The following is a 24,160-nucleotide window of genomic DNA, read 5'->3' as shown; positions in this document are numbered from 1 at the left end:
TGGTTGATATATATCATTGAGGTGATGGGGTACAGACTGGACAGAGATTGAACAAGATGGTTGATATATATCATTGAGGTGGTGGGATACAGACTGGACAGAGGTTGAACAAGATGGTTGATATATATCATTGAGGTGGTGGGATACAGGCTGGACAGAGGTTGAACAAGATGTTGATATATATCATTGAGGTGGTGGGATACAGACTGGACAGAGGTTGAACAAGATGGTTGATATATATCATTGAGGTGGTGGGATACAGGCTGGACAGAGGTTGAACAAGATGTTGATATATATCATTGAGGTGGTGGGATACAGGCTGGACAGAGGTTGAACAAGATGGGTGGGGAATGAGCAGATGGAATCAGCTGGGAGAACGGATCAAGGACGATCACTGATTGTCCTCAGGAGGAGGGGTTGGTCAACAGCCCGCCCCCTACATTTCTAATGAGCAGCACTGTTTATTGTTCTTGTGTTAAAATGCCTTTGTGGGATTATGATGGGATGTTCCAGTTCATTTATTGTTACCTTTTAGCTTGGATTATACAGTTACTTGCTTGTGTATTTCTGGGTCACACTAACTGTAACCGGGGTGTGTGATGGTCACCTCCCGTCTGTATGAGACTGGTTGGGTTGTGCTGGTCGGTCTATTTTGTGTTTATCACGGTAAAACTGTTATTGGGTTTAATGAGCTGCCTCATCTGTCATTATGGACCAAATGCTCACCACAATACTACTGTATAAAAGATCTGAAAATAACAAAGCTAGAACAAACCATAAGAACTTTGGAATATACGCTTTGCCCATCAGCAAATTTTATCAATGCATCATAAAAATGCATCACAAACCATAAGTCACATTGGTATGGCGACTGCTTTGCCCATGGCTGCAAGGAACTGCAGAGTTACGGACACAGATCAGCTCACCACAGAAACCAGTCTTCCCTACGTGAACTCCTTCTGGACTTCCCGCTCTCTCGGTAAAATCAAAGATCCCCACAACCTGGGCATTCCCTTTTCTCACCTACCCCCATTAGGGAGAAGATACATATCACCAGGCTTAAAAGCGGCTTATCTGAAGTGAAAACGTTTTTGAGAAGTTCCAGGAAGCGAGGCGAAGTCGACAGTTCTGGAAGTTAACGGGACTCATTGGCCAATATTAGATTTCTCCAACAAATCCACGTCAGCACAAAACGGTCACTTGGACTCCGCCGGCCAAAAACCACTGCATTCTGCAGACTGTGAGCATGCGCAATGCGATTTTCACATCGACAGAGCCGGGGCGGGGCCTCGGGAAAAACCTGCAGCCTGCAGATCTGCAGCAGAATAAGAGCGGAAAACAGGATACCGTGACCGGTGGGCGGGTCTCCCCGACAATAAACCGGCTCCATAGGACATAGGAGCAGAATTAGGCCGTTTGGCCCATCGAGTCTACTCCGTCATTGCGGCCTTGGAAACGAACCTGCAGATGCTGCAGCCCTGAGATACAACGGGATCACATGACTGGTGGACGGTCTCCCACGTGACTCGGTGACTCCACTCCTCGCCCCTCACACGCTGCCCGACCACCCCCCCCCCCCCACCGCATTTCAAACATTATCTCATAATTACACTGGATATATTTTAAAATTTTCCTCTGCATCTTCCCCTTCCCCATCCCTCCACCCCCCGGGTCACAGTTACGGGTTTGAATCCCATCCCGGTCCGGCACACATTTTAGACCCAAACCAGAATTGTGCAGGTTTTATTTAAATCAGTCTATGTTTCTATTCACATTTCCCCGGCCTCACTGAACAGGAACACTGAAACATCAAGCGAGAAGCAACAGGAGGAGGCCATTCAGCCACTCCAACCATCAACAAGATGGCGGCTGCTCTCCCATCTCAGCCACATGTTTCTGCCCGATCCTCATTTCCTCGATCCCTTCGGTCTCCACACATCTGCCGGCTTCTGTTTTATGTGAGGACGATCACCGAGTCTTCACCGCCCTCTGTGGTAGGGATTTACAGAAATTCACCACCCTCGGAGTGGAGACATTTCCCCTCATCTCAGTCCCGGACAGTCCACACCCTTTTCCAGAGACTGGGATCCCTGTTCAACCGGTAATGATGTTGTGCATTTCAATGTGTTCACCTCTCAGTCCTCGATTCTCTAAATGAAAGGGCTATCACATTTGATCTTTCTTCATATGATGACCTCACCACTCCAGGGATCAGTCTGGTGAATCTTTGTTGCACTCTCTACAACAAATACTCTCTCACCTCTTTGTTAATCCTCCATGGAATTCCACCTTCCACCTTCCCACCTCCCCCTCACCTGGATCCACCCCTCACCTCTTTTCTCGGACTATTTCCCGTCCACTCTCAGGCCAGAGGGAGGGTCTCAGCCCGAAATGTTGACGGTCCATTTCCCTCCACAGATGCTGCCCGACCCACTGAGTTCCTCCGGCAGTTTGTTCTTTGGTCTATATAACCCGTGTTAGTATTGGGGTGGGGCAGGACTTTACACCATATTCCAGGTACAATCTCAACAAAGTCCAAATAATCGTTAAAGTCATTTTCATTCTTATACCTGATAACTCTTACAATAAATACAATGTACTTTCTACCTCCCTCCCTAGCCACTGCACCTCAGTCCCTCATTACTTAACGCACAGATGGTGCAGAAGAGGTTTACCAGGATATTGCCTGGATTAGAGGGCATGAGCTATAATGAGAGGTTGGACAAACTTGGATTGTTTTCTCTGGAGCCCTGCAGGCTGGGGTGAGGCGATGGAGGTGTATAACATTATGAGAGGCAGAGATAGAGAAGGCAGACAATATTTTTTATCCTGTTTAGACATGTCTAATAGAAGAGGCCATGTATTTAAAGTGAGGGGGAGTAGTTTGAAAGGAGATGTGAGGGGCAAGTGTTATTACCAGAGAGAGTGGCGGGTTGCTAGGATGTGTTGCCCGGGGTGCTGGTTCTGGCAGACGCAGCGGTGACTTTTAAGAGATATTTAAATCAGCACATGAGTGTGAGGGACGTGTGGACATTGTGTTGACAGAAGGGATTAGTTAGCCATTTGACTCCTAATTTAATTAGCTGAGCAAAACGTTTTGGGCCGAAGGGCCTGTTCTGGTACTGTACTGTTCAATGTTCTGTGTCTCTTGTCAAGAGGTTTCAGGGAAACTGAGGTAAAAGGAGTGAGTTGGAGAAACAGGTCAGCTGGAGCCCAATGTGGGAACTGTGAGATCACCCACTTCTGTAGCAGAAACAAATATTGAATTTATTGCCAAGTGCACAATATGGAAAGGTACAGGGACGGAGAAACACTGACTTGTAGCAGCATCACAGGCAAGTACATTCAGATGACAAATTATACAATTCTGCGCCATTATCAATATAGAAATACAAGTTTATGTCATTAACAATATACAAATATATGTTGTGTCAATAATCATAAATATAGATTTTCTGTCATTAACAATGTACAAATATACATTTTTTTCAAGAGCAGTCTTGAAAATGTTAAACTTGTTCCCTCAGCCAAGTTGTTGACACAGTTTGGAAACAACTGGGCTCCAAGCACCGGTCCCTACAACACCCACTGGAACATCATGCAGACCCAAGAAGGGTCTGGTTATTCATTCTCTTTTAACACCAAGACACCAGAAACAGGAGCAGGCCACTCAGCCCGTTCAGTGCATTCTGTCATTCAATAAGACTCAAGACCAGTTCATTCTTGCCCCCCAACACGACTCCAATCCACTTTGCCCGGACCATCGGCCACACTTGCAGATCAACAGTATGCCGGTGTTTGCCTCCCAATGTGGTGAATCCTTCTGCTCGCCTCTGTATCCTGTCCGACCCCTCTCACACCATCTTCATCCTTTCAATAATATACCCCCCTTACCCACTGTCAATGGGCTCCTTCCCCATCCTGCTCCTTGATCCCCCAAACAACCTCTCAGACTCACATCCCTCTCACACCATCTTCACCCCCTTCCCCACTGCCAATGGGCTCCTTCCTCAGAGACAAAAAACCTCTCAGACTCACCCCCCTCTCACACCATCTTCACCCCCTTCCCCACTGTCAATGGGCTCCTTCCCCAGAGACAAACAACCTCTCACTCACACCCCTCTCACACCATCTTCACCCCCTTCCCCACTGTCAATGGGCTCCTTCCCCATCCTGCTCCTTGACACAAACAACCTCTCAGACTCACCCCCTCTCACACCATCTTTATCATCTCAGTAAAATCCCTCACCCTCGTCATTCTGCCAGATCACTCACTCTGCGAGTAGCCTGCATCAAACCAATGGGCCGAGCGGTCTCCTCCTCTCTGTCAGCAATACATTATAATCCGGCCACAGAAGTCACTTCACGAACACACCTAACTTCACGTGGAGGGAAATGTAATTAAATAAAATGGCTGGACATTTACTTTGAGATTTGATCTGTTTTGAATGGGAGTTTGAGGACGGGAGCGGAAGTCGGTGCCAGCAGGGGTAACGCCCTCTCGGCAGGTCCATCTCCGTTATTGGGTGTAAGCAGTGATTGACATCACTTCTCACCAATGTGAAGAGGGTAACGCCTCTGTTGACTGTCGGGTGGGGTGGGTGGGTCAGGTAGCTGTTACCTTAGCCGGTAAAATTCAACCGTCTCAGCACCAGTGTGACGTAAGGAAGTGCACACGTGACGTCAGATCCTAGTGTGGGGGAACTCACACGTGAGGTCAGGCATGAGGGGACGCAGAGTGATATCAAATCCCAGTGTGGGGAACACATACCTGACATCAGGCATGAGGGGGCGCAGAGTGACGTCACATATGGGTGAGAAGTTGTTTTCAAAAGATGTTCAATTGACATTTTTAATGATTTCATGAGAACAATGAAGGAAACTTAACAGATTTCATCACTGAATCAGGAAAGTCCCCTGCTATGTGCCCGGCTTTCCCATGTTGTTGAAGGAGTGGGCATTGGCCTTTTTCTCGAACTGGGTCACAAAACCCAAATGTTTCTGGAGAGGACTTTCCAGGGTGATCTGGTTTGGATTGGGCCAGTCATTGCAGGATCCTGTTTGTTTACTGATTTCATAAACAATGGTTTTACTGATGTAAAATGGATTTGACAGCAGTGTAAACACAGATTTATATCAGTTAACAGAAGACCTCTCATCACTGCAGTCTATGTCTCCTGACAAACTAAACACTGACAACGTGGACCACAGATACCCCTTCCTCTAAGTCAGTGTATCAATCAAACAGCTGATCGCTGAGATACACTATATTTGCTGGTCAGTGAAGTTTGCCCAGATTTGGTTGGATGGAGTTGATGTGGAGTTCAGGGGTGTGAAATTGAAAGGACAGGTCAGTCAAACCCTCTGTGTTGTCCATTCGCCCTCCAGTGGTGCCATAGGGACGTTCTGCAAAGTGCAGCACAGTTCCGAATCCAGCTGATGCCGGTAGGTCTCCTGTTTAGGCGACGGTGAGGAAGGGGCTGATCACAGGTTTGTGTAAATCGAGCGTCGGCTGCAGTGGAAGTGGGCTGCGACCGAGCCGGATGGCTGGACAGTCCAGGCTGTCTGGTCTTGAAGATCTGGTTTTAGTTTCATGTCTGAGCCGAGACTGTGGGATCAATTAGTTGTGGTTCCCCTCGCTGGGAGGGAGGATGTGGGTGATGTGGATCAGTCTACGTGTGGGGGTGTGGGGTAAATGGGGAAAGGGTATGGGGCAACTGGCGGGGAGAAAGGAGGTTGGGAATGTGGGTTATCAGAAGCAGCGTGACCCAGTAGGACAAGACCCAGGATAAATTAAGTCATAAACAAGGGAGGAGTTCCCATAAACAAGGGAATCAGACAGGATACGTGACCTTTCAGGAAGCAACAATTCCCTTTTCACTTTAACTATTGACTAATCTTCCTGAACATTGTGTTTGCTACAGAGCCCCAGAGTCTGGGAACAGCTGAATAGCAGGAATTAGAGGGTGATGGTGAGAGGCTGTTTATTGGACTCGAGGCCAGTGCCTAGTGATGTTCCCCATGGTTACACCTATTGTTACTTGTCATCTATATCAATCATTTGGTTGGGAATATATAGGGTATAGGTCGTAAGTTTGAACATGGAACATAGAAACCAACAGCATACTACTGGCCCTTTGGCCCACAACGTTCTGCCGACCATGTAACCTACTCTAGAAACTGTCTAGAATTACCCAACTGCACAGACCTATTTTTCTGAGCTCCATTTACCTATCTAAAAGTCTATTTACCTATTTAGCTCCATTTACCTATCTAAAACCCTATTTTATCCACCTCCACAGGCGTCGCCAGCAATGCATTCCACACCCACCACTCTGTGTGGAAAAACTCACCTGACATCCCCCCTCTACCTACCTCCAACACCTTAAAACTATACCCCCTCATATCAGTCATTTCAGCCCTGGGGGAAAAAAAGCCTCTGGCTATCCACATGATCAAAGCCTCTCATCATTTTACACACCTCTATCAGGTCACCTCTCATTCTCCATCACTCCAAGGAGAAAAGGTCAAGCAAGTTTGCAGCAAGTAAGTTCAAAGAATTACTTGTTTTTAAAGATATTAAGTATAAACTCTCCCCTTTGTCTACCTCTCCCCACTCAGAAGTGACGAAAAGCTTTTTCACAAGATGCAAGATATTGAAATGAGCAAACACTGAGGGAATGTGAGTGACTTTAAAGAGCTGGGATACTGACAGCACATTACCAGACCTGGAGTGATTGTAACTGATCTGACAGAGGCATAACTGGTACTTCTGGGCACTTTCAGTCTCATCCCAACTATTTCCTACCTTCCTTTGTGCAGGTATGTAATGTCTAAAGGACCAGTGTTTGGGTAAATGAGACTCACGAGACTTTCTCCAGACTGAATCACTGGAAACTCTGAGTCAGATGGGTTCTCTCCAGTTGGTGCTCTCAGTCCTCGGGCAGGTTAACTTGCTGCTGTCCCCTCGTCTTCGCTCGTGGTTTGCTTCCATTTTGGGCATTTCTTCCAATACATCTCTCACCTCAGGTCTAACTTTAACACAACGGGTTCGACGGACTCGGAGTCCGCTGCGGTCGGGGCGCTTTCACTGTGTGCTGCGTCTGCGAGGCTGGGTCTGACGGAGCTTTCATTGTCCACAGGCGCCTTGGAAGTCCATAGCGGGAGTAATCCCTTTTGTGTCATGGTTTCTTTCAAAATTAGAATCTTTTAACATCTTTGGACTATTTTTTTACTGTGCCCATGGTTTTTTTAAAATCAATTATGGTATTGGCTGCACTGTTGTAACTATACGTTAACTGTAACTATATGTAACTATGTTCTTTTGTGTAGGTCTTGTAGCTTTAGTTTTTGGTTTGTTGGGTGGTAGAGCTGGTCTCTTGACTTGGTGTGTCTGGGTAGTCTTGCTTTGTCTGGTGGGTTTGGAGCTCCTTTCCGGGGAAACACATTAAGATCGTAGCGCCTTCCGGTTCACAGTCCGGTCCATGTTCCTTATTCCAGGTTTTCCCCAGTTTCTGTTGAGGAAACTGATTCTTGTTTGGGCTGGATTGTTCTTGTCCATACCCCTTGTCTGTATCTCTTCCCTTCACCTTCCTCCTGGAGCCTGCGTCGCCTGGAGCCTTGCCTTGCCTTGAGCCTTGCCTTCACCGCTGTCAAGTTCAACCACCGGTGCAAGATAAGGAACAGTCTTTCATTGTTTTCAAGTGGAGTTCCAAGGGTTTGCCCACCCCTGATGTAACACTCACTGTTCTATAATCCCCAGGATTAAACCCATTGGGTTTATTGATGTCGCACAGAGCGACTGAGCAGAACCCAAGTGCAGGACACCGGCATGGAGATTGAGTTGGGGATGCGGGCGCAGGCGTGAACGTTGAACAGTAAACTGGAGGAATCTTGACACGGAGCTCTGACATGGAGTCTTGACACGGTGACAGGGTTTTCATGGAATATCTTGAGACTGGAGTTGAACTTAGAACAAACAGTTCTAAGCAGTCGAGAAACAAAGTATCACATGGGAATAGACCAACAAACTGGCAACCTGTGATCGCGTCGCCATCGGATTAATTTCACAGTCTCTGATGAAAACCAGGTGTATGGTAATTGAGTAAACTAGCAGCAATGGAGATCTAATGACTGAAATAGATAGATAGATAGATAGATAGATAGATAGATAGATAGATAGATAGATAGATAGATAGATAGATAGATAGATAGATAGATAGATACTTTATTCATCCCCATGGGGAAATTCAACTTTTTTTCCAATGTCCCATACACTTGTTGTAGCAAAACTAATTACATACAATACTTAACTCAGTAAAGAATATGATATGCATCTAAATCACTATCTCAAAAAGCATTAATAATAGCTTTTAAAAAAAGTTCTTAAGTCCTGGCGGTAGAATTGAAAAGCCTAATGGCATTGGGGAGTATTGACCTCTTCATCCTGTCTGAGGAGCATTGCATCGATAGTAACCTGTCGCTGAAACTGCTTCTCTGTCTCTGGATGGTGCTATGTAGAGGATGTTCAGAGTTATCCATAATTGACCGTAGCCTACTCAGCGCCCTTCGCTCAGCTACCGATGTTAAACTCTCCAGTACTTTGCCCACGATAGAGCCCGCCTTCCTTACCAGCTTATTAAGACGTGAGGCGTCCCTCTTCTTAATGCTTCCTCCCCAACACGCCACCACAAAAATTAGGGCATAATTAGGGAGAAAGGAGCGTTAAAGGGGAACAGCCAACCGGAACCATGACAATTGAATTATGGAACAACATTTGACAGCCTCCAATCATGTATTACTATCCCTGTGGTCAGAGAGGATACAATCATCATTGTCAATGCCCCGTAACCTCCGCCCTCACTTCCTGTAGTAATGTTGTGTATATTGGTAGATTGAACATCTCTTTCTTAATATTGCCATGCTGCTATGCTATCATCACAATCACTGTCCATCTCATTGGTAACTGAAGCAAAGCATTCATTAAGCACCTCACCTATCACCGCATCCTCCAGGCACGTTTCCACCTTTGTCCCTGAGTAGTCCTAGTTCTACTCTCAATCTATTCACCCTCCTCTTCCTCACCCACATGTAGAATGCCTTTGGTTTTCCTTCGTCCTACTTCCCAAGGACTTCTCAAGTTGCCTTCGACCTCCAAGTCGCTTCTTAAGTTCTTTCCAGGGTACCATATAATTCTCTAGAGCCTCGCTTGAATGTTGCTTACTGTACCTAAATAATGCTTCCTTTTCCCTTTTGCTTAAATGTTCTCATCCCTTGTGAACCACGGTTCGTTTATATAAACATTCTTTTACTGTGTGTGGAACAAATCTACCCCGAACCGCATTCAAGTGTTCCTGAAACAAACTTCACAGTTCCATCTGGCATTTCCCTTTGAGAATGTTTTCCCAATTTACACACCCACAAGATGCATCGAATACCATTGTAACTATCCATCCATTGGTTAAATACTGCCTCGTATCGTCTGCTATTATCCCTGTCCATGACCATGATAAACGTTGGGGTGTTGTGGTCTCTATCTCAAAAAGGTCACCCATCGTGACATCTGTCACCTGACCAGCATCATTGCCTCATACTAGATACAGTATGGCAAATCCTCCAGTTAGCCCATCCACATACCATGTCAAGAATCCTTCCTGGACACACAACACATTCTGCCCCATTGACACATTTTGGAACAAGGAGGTGGGATCAACATCAGGAAAGTTGAGATCAATAATGATAATAACCTTGTTGTTTTTGCACCTTTCCCAAAACTGCCAAGTTATCTGCTCTCATTATCCCAGTGGCTTTGGGGGAGGCCTATAGAATACTTCCAGAATGATAGCCCCCTTCCCTTTTCTGATTTTCACCCACATTGATGTCCTCTGTTTATGTAACTGTCATATGATTCCTAATTAGTAAAGACAATTCTCCGCTTTTCACCCCCTCCCCCCCTCCCCCCATATGTATTATGAGACAAGTAAAACCTAGAGCATCAAACACCAATCCTGCCCTTGTAACAGTCCGGTCTGTGTAATGGTGATAACATGTACCATCCATGTTCTAAGTTCATCGTATTCTTAATACATATTGTATTGAATTAAAGACATTTCCAACTGACTACATGACGTCCTGTCCACAAGCGATCCTTCCACAGTCTCTGTGAACTTCGCATCTACCTTTATATCAACTCTTCGATCATCTGACCAAACACTCTGGTTCCCATCCCGCAACGACTGAGTTTAAACTAACCCCGGCAGCTCCAGCAGTCCTGGCTGCAGGGACATTTATTCATCTCAAGTACAGATATAACCCGTGCCTTTGGTACAGGGCCAAATGGGAACATAACTTCATTATAAAACCTAAATATGCTTAATCACAGGTTCGTAGGTTCTGACAATTTATTAGTAGAAAAGCACTTGATGGCGACAGGGTATACAAATGTAAATTATTGGTTAGCATTTGCTAGTTAAGACTGAAATGTGATGCTGGGACATTTGGCTTCAAAAGGGTTTGCAGAGGCTTGTGCGACAACATACTCGAGGGCGAGTATATCGTTGCAGATTGCAATAGACAGAGGAGTCAATGACATGTTGCTGTAGTTCATGGTAATTCCACATTTCTGCGATCACTAGAGCAGGAGAAAACTGCGGCCTCTTATAAAGGGAGGAAATTCTCAATGCATTTTGAGATTATTGTGACCTAACACAGCCAAGCAATGAAACAGCAGAACTGATAAGGGTTTGAAATGAGCAAACTATATGAGGGAATGTGCGTGGCTTCTCAGAGTAATTAGCAAATCTGCAGTGAGTGCAAATGGGTCTGACAGAGGCATACTGGTATTCCGAGGCTTATTCAGTCCCACTCCAGCTATTTCCTACCTTCCTTGATACAGAAATGTAATGTCTAAAGGACCAGTGTTTGGGTAAATAAGACTCACCAAACTCTCTCCTGACTGAATCAATGGAGACGCCAAGTCAGATGGGTTATCTCCATTTGCTGCTCTCCGTCTTCGGGCTGGTTCATTTTTACTGTTCCCTCGTCTTCAGTTGTGATTTTCTTCCTGTCGTGGCCTTTCTTCCAATAAATCTCGCAGGTCAGGTCTACCTTTAACCAGAGAGATAATGAAGCATGTTACTCATACAAAGTAGAACGAAGAAGTAAACTTATTGGAACTTAAACTTGAACTCATATATAATGATGCAAGTGAAGAAATCTGTAACCGCCCCTCACACTTTCCAAAGCCTGACATGGGATACAAAGAAACACACACAAAATTGCTGGAGGAACTCATTAGATCAGGCAGCATCTGTATGTCGACTCTACTCTCTTCCATAGATGCTGCCTGGCCTGCTGAATTCCTCCAGCATTTTGTGTGTGTTGCTTGGCAGCATCTGAAATCTTCTCTTGTTTGTGATGGGACACAAAGAACTCATTCCTCAGTCATGGTATAAGATACAAATCATAATGCACAGGAGTAGAATTAGGTGATTCGGTCATTCTAGTCTGCTCCAAAATCAATCATGGAGGATTTTTTTTTTCCAACACCGTATTCTTGCTTCCCTGCTATAGCACGCAACCTATTTAGTAATTCAGAACATGAATATACCCAACGACAACCTCCACCACCCTCTGTGGCATCAAATTCCACAGATCAACCAACATTTGGCTAAAGTAATTGCTCTCATCTCAGTTTTAAAGTGAAGCTTCTTTATTCAGAGGCGGTACTCTCAGATCCCACTCTCCGTCTAATCAAGACACCCTCTCCATTCTCACTGCAACCAAACTTCTTGTCATTCAGTCGGTGTAAATAATCACCCCTGTCCTAACCCGCCAACGATTTGAACTCCACTGAACACAGGCCCAGGGCCATCAAATGCTCCACATGCATAATGCTTATCATTCCTCGGATTATTCTTTGAACCTTGTTATCAACAACTGTACTGAATGCATTTCCGGGGTAAAAATACAGGACAATTGGTACCAGGATAATGTACTGGGAAAAGCTGTGTGGTTTCTTCGCTCTTCTATCAACTGACACAAAACGAGCGCTAGTGCGCTGATCCATTCGCAGGAGATTTGAAATGTACCAGGTGAATGTAATAAAGAGAAACGGGAATCACAAGAAACGCTCAGCAGGTAAGGAACAGCTGTTGGGAGAGGGAAAATGTTACCGATTCGGTTTCCTGACCTTTCGTCAGAATGGATTCATCCAGATTTTAGTAGAAAATCTCGGGTTGTTCTCCGTGTAGCGGTAGGGACGGAGGGACGATCTGACAGAGGTTTTTAAGATTATGAAAGACATAGGTAGAGTAGACAGGGAGTATCGTTTCCCTGTTTTGAAATGTCTAATGCCAGAAGACATGCAATGAAGGTGTGAGGGAGTAGATGCAATGGAAATGTGAGGGTAAGTTGTTTTACTCAGAGAATTGTGGATGCCTGGAATCTGCTGTCTGTTATGGTGGTGGAAGCAAATACATCGGAGGCGTTTAAGAGACGTTTAGATAGGCACATGTGTGTGAGGAAGATTGAGCGGATACGGACATTGTGTAGGTAGGAGTCATTAGTTTTTTTTGGGGGGGGGTTGATTTACTTTTCAGCTGGTTTGGCACACCATTGTGGCCGAAGGGCCTGTTCCTGTGATGTACTGTTCCATGTTCTGATCTATCTTCAGCATCTAGTGTTTCTCTTTGACTCCCACTGGCAGATAGACAGGTGAGAGTGAGAGAGAATTTCCAAATGTGAATTCAGTTCTGAAACCCCGGTCTATTTCTACCGGTGCAAACACAAAACAGGGTATTTAATCACAGCCTCTCCCTGTGAGGGATGGAATGGGAACTCATTATCTGCTTTGCTTCCAAATGAACTTCAGAAACAAACATCTGAGCACAGAACAGAAATACTCGCTCAACATTTCATAAACGCGGACAACTTGATTCCCTGATTCATTTTATCTGAGTCAAAACAAGTGAGGTATCCCAGGATGCAACCCCAGAGGGTCACAGCCCACACCGAGAGCCTCACACATTTTTTCCACATCTCACACTGAGAGATTCACGCTACCAATATCCAGCCCCCGGAGACGTCTGCTTCATTGCGGAAGGAGGAACATCCAGCCGCATCTGTAAAAGCACCAACGGAGACTGAAACCCAAAAATTGACAGTTCCATATTCCTGGAGCCCCCATCCCAAGATTGTATCTCAAGCACCAGCTCTCCCAGGGCACTTTGTTGCCGGAAGTATGCGGCAGTGTCTCAGCTAATCCCAGTTCAAACATTTACACTCCCACACCAACCCGTGACAGAACTGGAGCCTGATGATCCTTTGTCTGGACGGGGATCAGCCGGGAGACATGGGCATTGGGTCACAAAGAGGGTGCTGATACATTTCAACTTGTCTCCACAGTTACACTGAACATACTTGTTCATTATTTTATTGTTGAGTGCGGTGTAGCCCAGGTCAATTAGCAGCCACTTTCCCCGTCGCATAACAGGAACAAAATGTTGTAAATATAAATTTGAAAATATAGCACAGGAAAATATGTACAGGAGATATTTTTGTTCTTTTGATGCACAAAACACTGACTGACTGCAAGATGTTTGACACAGTGAACAGAATCGCATAAATGCAATCTCTACAACCATTAGTTGTTTCTTCATTCCAACACAGACATCATCCATCCGGCACGGTGAAAGCTCAACGTATCCCCGTATCAACCGCGGCTGCTCAGGCCCCTGTCTCTCCTCCGAGAGTCAGTAACCGGAGAGCGATAAACATGTTCAACTCTCCTTCCAGCTCTGCTGAGCGGTTGCCCTGGCGACGGAGGAAGTGGCTCGCAAACATAACCGAAAAAGGAAATAACACACTCAAAGTGACATGTTCTGAATTTCATTAATGCAAAGATGAACTGAACATTCAGCCATTTTGTGATGGTGATCCTAAAATTCTACTGGTTGTATTTACCCTGTCGAGATGCATTCAGCAAATCTCATGGTAGTTCCAGCTCTACAGAACTCTCAGCACTGCAGGCGCTGGTCCAAAATAAAAACACATTGTTGGATATCACCTGTCGGCAACAAATGTCGAATATGTGTCGAACGATCAAATTAAATTCACAGAGCCCTCAGAACGCAGACACAGGACTATTCGCTCATCCAGTCCGTGTCATGTTCGGTGTGGTCCCATCCCCCTGCACGCAGACCATAGCCCTCTATACCTCCCTCATCCATTTACCTACCCAAACATCTCTCAAATACTACAATTGAAACTTCATCTGTTACTTCCCCCTCAAAACCCTTTCAATGTGTCACATTCTCAATTAAATTCACGATCTTACCCAACCTGAGTGGAAAATGCCGACCTGCATTCACCCTTTTTATACCATCATAGATTTCTATGTTTCTAGCGGGGGGTTGGAACCTAGGGTCCATGGACCCTTTATTTAATTGTAGGGGTAAATGGCGTAGAAAAGTTGGAACCCTGCTCGGATACCCCCTCATTCCCCTGTATTCCAGGTAATCAAGTCCTAACCTGTTCAACCTATCACTATAATTATTTCCTGAAACACCAGCAATGTCCGCGGAATTTTCCCTGCACACTTTCACTCATCGATATCTTTCCTCGCAGTTCGGACCAGAGCTGCACACAATTCTGCGTATTTTGGAATCATTGTGACTTTTACACCTTTAGGATTAATATCCCGACCCTTCTTCCTAATGGACAATATGCCCAAAAATCTCTTTACGACTCTTTACGACAAAGAAATTGTGGATCTGTTACATCCACGCCAGGACAAGCAGTCTCAAAACGGTTATTTTCCACAAGCAGTAAGCCTGATCAACACCTCTACTCACTAACCACACCCTCCACACCCCACCCACTACTGGGTTAACATTCCCTGACAGCTCTAGACAATCCTGTGCCTAACGTCACTTTTATGGACAGACAATTGTGCAATATTGCAAAGGAAGAATGGCTGAATCAAAAATGCAATGAAGTAGAAGGTCATATTAATAACAGCAAAGAAATGCACAGGAAAATTAAGGAAATTACAGCAATTTAGAAAACCTCTTCAGCAGACGGATCCAGCTAAAGTATGTGAGAGTTGAATTCAGTATATAGATCAGCTTTTTGAAGATTAATAGAGGGGAACCCCATAAAATAAACATCCAAATTCTGGCCCACCTATTACCAAAGAAGAACTAAAGCAATGAAAAGCATGAAACAAGGTAATGTCTCTGGACCTGATGAAATTTCAGTGGAAATGATACAAGCCCTAGAAGATCTGGGCATGGATATTCATTTTGAAGAGTTTAATGGCATTTATGAGTCGGGTGTATTGCCTGACGATCTCTTGAAATCGGTATTTATAACTCTGCCTAAAATTCCTGGAACTATTGACTGCGAAAATTATAGAAAAACCAGTCTTATGAGTCACATAATAAAGATTTTGTTGATAATTGTTCTGAGTCGAATTAAAAACAAGTTAAGGCCAGAAACTTCTGAACTACAATATGGGCTTATGGACGATAGAAGAACCAGGAACTCAATTGTCATACTACGAATGCGTTCAGAAAGGGCAATTGAGTGTCAAAATGATGTCTTTTTATTTTTTATTGATTTCACTAAAGCATTCGACAAAGTGTAACATGAAAAACTATTTCAAATTCTCACTTAACTAAACATTGACGGAAGGGACCAGTAACTTATTCAAAATTTATATTCGAATTAAACAGTGGCTGTAAAAATTGATGATAATATAAGCAGTTAGACTAAAATTCAAAGGGGAGTTAGAGATGCGTTGCCTCACCGGAATTATTTAATATCTATACTGACATGATTCTCAGAGAAATAGAAGACCTAGATGGGATAAAAATTGGAGGTATTTACATCAACAATATAAGATATGCAAGTGATACCACCCTAATAGCAAGTGCTGCAGAACGCTTACAAATCCTCCTAGACAAAATGTACAAACAAGTGCAGACTTTGGTCTAACCATCAACGGTAAAAAAAAACACATATATGGAAATATAAAAAGGGCAGGATACTCCCAACTGCCAATTGTCCATCGGTAACCAAGAGATTGAACAAAAGATCGGCTTTAATTACCTTGGTAGCTTTATATCACAAGATGCGAGAAGTAAAGTAGAAATAAAAAGAAGAATTGCCATTGCCAAAACCAACTTCCAAAAAATGAATAAAATCACAAAATGCTGGCAGAACTCAGCAGGCCAGATAGCATCTATGGGAGGAGGTAGTGACGACGTTTCGGGCTGAAACCCTTCATCATTCTACCTCCTCCCATAGAAGCTGTCTGGCCTGCTGAGTTCTGCCAGCATTTTGTGTTTTTAATCATTTCCAGCATCTGCAGATTCACTCGTGTTTCCAAGAAATGAAACCCATTTTTACCGACAGACACATTTCTATGACAACAAGGCTTAGGCTACTGAAATGTTGCATCTGGTCAATCTCGCTGTATGTTTCCGAAACATGGACTGTAACACCTGAACTCCAAAAAAACTTAGAAGCAACAGAAATGTGTTTTTTTTTAGAAGAATGCTGAAAATATCATACAGAGCTAGGGTAAATAATGAGACGGTACTCCAACGTGCACATGCAAAAAGATCTTTAATGAGAACATTAAATGAGAGGAAACTTAAATTCCTGGACCATGTCATCAGAAAGGGAGAAATAGCATACCTTACATTACAAGGCCCTATGCCTGGGAAACGCGGAAGAGGAAGACAAAGAAGAAAATATATGGACACTGTGAAAGAACTAACAGATCTAAGTGTGTGACGGATCATTGACGCTGTGAGGAGTCATCGGATGTGGAGACCCATGATCGCCCAGGTGTGTAACGCGCAAGGCACATGCAGAAGAAGAATCAATGTCAGTCTCACATGTCCAGACACTCCTGTGATTAACGTCACTTTATGGACAGACAATCAGTCGTTTTAAACTATCATACTTTATGTATTGTGTTTTGTTTATTATTGTGGTCTCTATCATTATATTTTTTCTGTCTTGCTTTGGATCCAGAGTATGAATTATTTTGTTCTCTTTTACACTTGTGTACTAGAATGACATCAAACATTTTTGAATCTTGAATCCTGGGGAAAATGCCACGACCAACCTCATTATTTATATTCCATCTTGATTTCATGAACTCCTACAATGTCACCCTCATTCTCATCTGGACTAAAGATCCAGCTCAGCCAAATGCTTCCTATGACTCGGCCCTCTAGTCCAGGCAACATCTTCAACAATCTCTTCTGCACCCTCTCCAGCTTGATAATATATTTACTACAGTAGGGTGAACACAACAGTACATAATACTCTGTGTAGCCATGTACATTCATATACAAATCAATGGCATGAATAGTGAATTACAGAGGTGTCGACACTGACACACACATCCGACTCGTCACAGGCCTCCATTCGCTAAAACCATCTTCAATCATCTCCCCCTGCTTCTTGTTGTGAGCCCGGTGTGAATCCACCTCGCCAGCTCCCCGTGAATCCCACATGACCGAACCTTCCCGATCAGCTGCCATGCAGGATCTTGTTACAGACTTTACCAAAGTTCAGATGATCAACATCACTGCCTAACTTCACCCAACTCCCTGGTGAACTCTAAACCAATCTCCAAAATACTTGACAGATATGATGTGTCCTATTGGGCAGTCTAGACGGTGACTTCCCCATAACCAATGCCCAACCGCCCGGGATTTCAGCTTCACTGCAGACTGAGAAAATACCGATCCCAGCTGCAGACTTACCAACCTGGACTGTAGCCCGTATACTGGCAGTTCCATATCCTCAGAGTCACCAGCCCAATATCATCACACATACAAAGACGCCTTGGTGCCGGCAATTTGCCGTGGTGTTCCTGCCATTTCCGATTCACAAACTAAGGTGGAATTGGAAGCTAATGACTCTCTGCCGAAGTTGGTGCTCAGGTTGGTTCCCCGGTCTGTATAGAGGATGTGGATACACTTCAGCCTGACCCCAGCAGCTAAACCGAACACATTTGATCCCTATGTCATCGCTGTGTGGGATCTTGCCCAGCAGAGCGGGCTGCCATGTTTCCTGCAGTGTAGCAGGAACAAAATATAAAACTATAAAGTAAAAAATGCTGGGAGCTCAGTACATCAGACGACATCTCTGAAAGGACAAATGGTGGAATACCGAGTTCCAGAACCGACACTGTCCAAGATGCTGCCGATCTGCTGAGCGTTTCCAGTATTTTCGCCTCCTTACTTTAAATTTCCTGCAACTGTAGTATTTTCGCCCTCTTCATTTTAATGCACAGATAGAAACTGATTGCTACCCTGAACTGTAAATGCCACCCCACCCCAAACAATTTGTTAGTTCTAAGTTCATCCTGACCCTGGTGTAGTACATCAAACACAGTCAATGCTCACAGCATCCTTTCCTCCCACTATCATTCTGTTACATTTGCTCCCGAGGCCACTGTCTCTACGCTGAGAGGCGGTGACCACAGAGCGATAAAAACTGCAACACTTGCTGCAGCTCTGACGGGCCGTTACCCTGGAAACAGAGGAAGTGGCTCACAGAAAATAACCGAAAAAGGAAATAACAAACTCAACATCAGATGCTATGAGCTCCATGACAAAGATTAACACTGCAGCCATTTTGTAACGGTGAATCTACAATTGAAATGGTTGCTTTTACCCTGCCACGTGTTGTGTCCAACTAAACCTCTGGTATTCCTAGCGAACAATAACTAACTAATTAACTAACTAGCTAACTAACTAACTAATTAAATAAATTAATAAAGAAACAGACAAATAAATAGACAAATAAATAAATACATACATACATACATACATAAATAGATAGATAGATAAATAAAGAGAAAGGTGCAATACAAAACTTCACAAGGAAGACAAAGTTAAGAAGAGAGATTGCTGAAATATATCATTGCGGCATTGGGATACAGGCTGGGCAAACATGAACAAGACTTAACTCTCGCATTAATAGGGCCAGATATCGGGAAACCCTGTCAGCATTTCGGCAAGTCGTAGCCATGGAAAGAAGATGGAAGTAAACTTCCCAGTCCCCCGAGAGGACGTGAGAGATCTGTATCTCACTGTCCTGTCTGAACTGGGAAAGATGAAACTACTCTTACACGTGGTGGAGTGTCCCGAGGGTGCGATTACTCTGTTTAACCCTCGAGTCTGCAAGAACACAGCGGGCCTAACGGGCGCTTCCAGTGCGCTGGAAATATGTAAAACAATTATCGACCCCAGGCGTTGATCCAGGTGAAGTTTGGATCCGATACCGGGCCGGGTGATGGAGGTAAAGTTCTCCAGGTACATCTTAATGGATGGGTTCAGTCTCGGCATCACCACCTCATCCCACTCCTGGGACCAGAACACCAGGGACTGAGCGGCGGCTCATCTCAGGCGGTTCGGTGTGAAGGTCCCATAACCGGAACGACCCCGGCAGGTTGTGTCCAGGAAGCGGGACGAGGCCGCCAGTTCGGGGAAGTTGACGGGACTCTGCACAACATCAGGTTCCCCGCTCCCGTGAACGGCTTCAGTACTCACCGATGGGAAATTGTCGGTCGCGTTCACCCCGAGTGACCGGCCACAATATTGACCGATGAGAACTTGATCAATTTGTCCTGCAGACAGCGATTGGTCCACCGACTCCCCGTGACAATCCACTTCAACAGAGAACGGAAAGAAATCTGCCGCCCATCCGGGTCCTCTGGGAGCGGGGGCGGAGCCTCGGAAGCGAGAACCTCTGATGTTGCAGATCTGCGTTTGAAATGGGAGCCAGAAACTGGATCACGTGACGGGTGGAGGGTCTCCCGTCTGAACCGGTGACTCTGCTTCTTGCCCCTCACACACTGCTTGACCTATCTGCCGCATTTTGCATATTATTTCATATTTACACCGGCTACATTTTTAATTTTTTCCCTCTGCATCTTTCACGTCCCCATTGCTCCACCTCCTGTTTCTCAGAGTTAGGGAATCAATTCCCGTCCCGGCCCAATACTAAATCCGCACCCGATTTGTGCAGGTTTCATTGAAATCACTCAAACGTTTAGAAACACTAAGTTCTATTCACATTCCTCCGGAGCCTCACTGGACAGGAACACTGAAACACCAAGTGAGAAACAGCAGGAGGCCATTCAGCCCCTCTAACCATCAGCAAGATGACGGCTGCTCTCTCATCTCAGTCACATGTTTCTGCCCGATCCTCATTTCCTCGATCCCTTCGGTCTCCACACATCTGCCGGCCTCTGTTTTATGTGAGGACGATCACCGAGTCTTCACCGCCCTCCAGGAATCAGTCTGGTGAATCTCTAAAGCAAACACTTTCTAACTTCTTATAATCCTCCGTGGAATTAAATATCTTCTGCAGCCCCGTGTTACCCCAACCACTCATCTCCCACCCCTGTCACTATTTCCACCTTCCCACCTCCCCCCTCACCTGGATCCACCTCTCACTCCCCAGCTCTTGCCCCATCCCCACCCCTCGACTCTTTTCTCTGACTATTTCCCGTCCACTCTCAGTCCACAGGGAGGGTCTCGGCCCGAAATGTTGACGGTCCATTTCCCTCCACAGATGCTGCCCGACCCACTGAGTTCCTCCGGCAGTTTGTCCTTTGGTCTGTATAACCCGTGTTAGTATGGGGAGCGGGATTTTACACCACATTCTCGGCACAATCTCAACAAAGCACAAATAATTGTTACGGTAATTGCCATACATAAACACGAGAAAGCTTGTAAACGCTGGAAATCCAGAGCAGCGCACACAAAATGCTGGAGGAATTCCTCACAACAGGCTCTATCGACGGAAAAGTGTAAACAGTGCACATTTTGGACCACGAGCCTTTTTCATTCCTGAGGAAGAGGGGAAGTGATCTGAATACAAAGGTCAGGATGGAGAAAGAGGCGAGCTTGGAGGTGATAGGTGAAGTCAAGTGTAGGACTGGCCATAGACTGGAGAGGAAATAATCGGAGTGTTGTCAATAAGAGAAAGGGAAAGAGCGGACCCAGGAGGAAGTAACAAGCTGGTGAGCAGAAATGAAAGTTCAGAGTGGGGAATACAGAAGTGGGGGGCGACATTGGTTTACTGGAAGGAGAATTCAATATTCATACAATTAGGTTGGAGGGTACCCAGATGGAATATAAGATGTTGCTCCTCCACCCTGAGGACGGTACAAGAGGAGGCCATTGATCGAGACGTCGGAATGGGAATCAGAATCAAAATGTTTGGACACTGCGAAGTCCCCCTTGTGGCAGATGATACAGAGATGCTCGACGAAACGGTCTCCCAATTTATGGCGGGTCTCACCAATGTTAATGAGGCCGCTTCGGGAACACGGGTTACAATAGATGCCCCCTGCAGATACGCTGGTGATTTCACCTGCATTTACCCTAGCTATACCCAGCATTCATTACCTCTGTCAAACCTCCTCTCAACCTTCTACGTTCCAACAAATAATGTCCTAACGAATTGAGTCTTTCCTTATAACTCAGTTCGTTTGGTCCCGGCAACATCCTGTGAATCTTCTCTGTATTCTATATAGAAGTGATGTGAATGAAAGCTGCATATTTGCAGTTTGGCAGTGAATTGTGTGTTGGACTGTGATGGGTATCGAATCCGTGACTCTGTGATCCGGAGGAGTGGAATGGGGAAGATACGGAGGGAAATGTTTTAATTGTGGGCACTAAAAATATGAATGAACGGGAAAATACGGCAGGTGGGTCAGCAGCCTGTGAGCGGCGAGGAGCACAGTCACCGGTTCAGGTGGGGGACACTCCACCCATCACGTGATCCAGTTCCGAACTCCCAATTTACTGCAGGTCTGCAGCATCTGCGGGACACTACTCCACGTGCATGTCCGCTCAGACAACGCCGTGAGATCCAGATCTCTCACGTTCTCTCGCTGTGGGTGGGATTTTTTTTTTACTCAATTCCCCTGTTACGACCTGCCAAAGTGCAGCCAATTTTTCCCCGATATATGCCCGCATTTAATGGAGAATTAAGCCCTTTCCATTTATCTGGGCTTCTCAAAAACTTTCGCACTTCAGTTCAGCCACCCTAATCATTTATTTATTGTTTAGTTTTATTTTGTACTGCTCATTTAATGTAGCTACATTATGTATATAGTTGCTGTAATTCATCGTGTGTTATTTCTGTTTATTTTTGTAGTTGGGATCTGTACAGATTGGATGGGTTGCACCTGAACTCAAGGCGGAGCAAGATCCTTGCAGGTTGGTTTGCTAGCATGTTTCAGGAGGGTTTAAACTAATTAACTAATTTGCAAAGGGGATGGGAACCGGAGTGATAGAGCAGTGGAAGAAGTGCATGGAGTAAAGCCAGATCTAACATATAGAGAGGCTTTGAGGACAGAGAAGCAGAATAAAGGGTGTAAAGGTAGTAAGGTAGAAGGGCTAAAGTGTGTGTACTTCAATGCAAGAAGCATCAGGAACAAAGGTGATGAACAGAGAGCTTGGATACGTACATGGGATTATGATGCAGTGGCAATTAAAGAGACTCGACTGGCACCAGGGCAGGAATGAATTCTCAATATTCCTGGATCTCAGTGTTTTAAAAGAGATAGAGAGGGGTGAAAGGGGAGGAAGGGTGGCAGTACAGTCAGGGATACTATTACTGCTACAGAAAGTGTGGGTAATGTAGTAGGATCCTCAATTGAGTCAGTATGTTTGGAAGTCAGGAACTGGAAGGGAGCAGTGACTCTATTGGGGGTATTCTATAGGCCCCCTGGTAACAGCAGAGATACCGAGTAGCAGATTGGGAGGCAGTTGCAAAAATAACAGAGTTGGTATCATGGGTGACTTTAACTTCCCTAATATTGATTGGCTTCTGATTAGTTCCAAGGGTTTAGATGGGGCAGAGTTTGTTAAGTATGTCTAGGACGGGTTCCTGTCACAGTATGTTCACAGGTCGACGAGGACTAGTATGCCATACTAGATCTAGTATTAGGTAACGAACCTGGTCAGGTCTCAGATCTCTCAGTGGGTGAACATCTAGGCGACAGAGCGGACAAGAAACTTTTTTATTTGGGAAGGGCAAATTATGAGGCTATACGGCTAGAACTTGCGGGTGTGAATTGGGATGATGTTTTTGTGGGGAAATGTTTTTGTGGTCGATATTTAAGGATCACTTGCAGGATGTTAGGGATAAATTTGTCCCAGTGAGGAAGCTAAAGATTGGTAGGGTGAAGGAACCATGGGTGACAAGTGACGTGGAAATTCTAGTCAGGTGGAAGAAGGCAGCATAAATGTTGTTTAGGAAGCAAGGATCAGATGGGTCTATTGAGGAATATAGGGTAGCAAGAAAGGAGCTTAAGAAGGGGCTAAGAAGAGCAAGAAGGGGGCATGAGAAGGCCCTGGTGAGTAGGGTAAAGGAGAACCCCAAGGGATTTTTCAATTATGTGAAGAACAAAAGGATGACAGGAGGCAAGGTAGTACGGATTAGGGATAAAGGTGGGAAGATGTGCCTGGAGGCTGTGGAAGTGAGCGAGTTCCTGAATGAATACTTCTCTTCGCTATTCTCCAATGAGAGGGAACTTGATGACGGTGAATACAATATTAGTAAGCTAGATGTTCTGGAGCATGTTGATATTAAGGGAGAGAAGGTATTGGAATTGTTAAAATACATTAGGATGGATAAGTCCACGGGGCCTGACGGATTATTCCCCAGGCTGCTCCACGAGGCTAGGGAAGAGATTGTTGTGCCTCTGGCTAGGATCTTATGTCATCGTTGTCCACGGAAATGGTAGCGTAGGATTGGAGAGAAGCGAATATTGTCCCCTTGTTCAAAAAAGTTAGTAGGGATAGTCCGGGTAATTATAGACCAGTGAGCCTTACGTCTCTGGTGGGAAAGCTGTTGGAACAGATTCTTAGAGATAGAATTATGGGTATTTAGAGAATTATGGTGTGATCAGGGACAGTCAGCATGGCTTTGTGAAGGGCAGATCGTGTCTAACAAGCCTGATAGAGTTCTTTGAGGAGGTGACCAGGCATATAGCTGAGGGTAGTGCAGTGGATGTGATCTACATGGATTTTAGTAAGGCATTTGACAGGGTTCCATACGGTAGGCTTATTCAGAAAGTCAGAAGGCATGGGATCCAGGGAAGTTTGGCCAGGTG

The 24,160-nt window shown here is 45.0% G+C and overlaps 2 protein-coding genes across 4 annotated transcripts in view; both read right to left on the bottom strand.

Moving 5' to 3' along the window:
- The window catches only part of LOC140720778 (NACHT, LRR and PYD domains-containing protein 3-like), a 77,189-nt gene extending 57,503 nt beyond the window's left edge, over positions 1-19,686 (bottom strand). The window contains exons 1-2 of the mRNA XM_073035614.1: positions 19,578-19,686; positions 10,940-11,106 (exon numbers count right to left, since the gene is read on the bottom strand). The gene's annotated coding sequence lies outside the window, so the exon portion shown is untranslated. The remainder of the gene's footprint in view (positions 1-10,939; positions 11,107-19,577) is intronic.
- The window catches only part of LOC140720783 (uncharacterized), a 421,256-nt gene that overhangs the window by 232,521 nt on the left and 164,575 nt on the right, over positions 1-24,160 (bottom strand). The gene's annotated exons all lie outside the window — the stretch shown is intronic.

Source organism: Hemitrygon akajei, unplaced genomic scaffold (assembly GCF_048418815.1).
Source record: "Hemitrygon akajei unplaced genomic scaffold, sHemAka1.3 Scf000047, whole genome shotgun sequence".
NCBI lineage: Eukaryota > Metazoa > Chordata > Chondrichthyes > Myliobatiformes > Dasyatidae > Hemitrygon > Hemitrygon akajei.
This window is presented reverse-complemented; position numbering and strand designations above follow the sequence as displayed.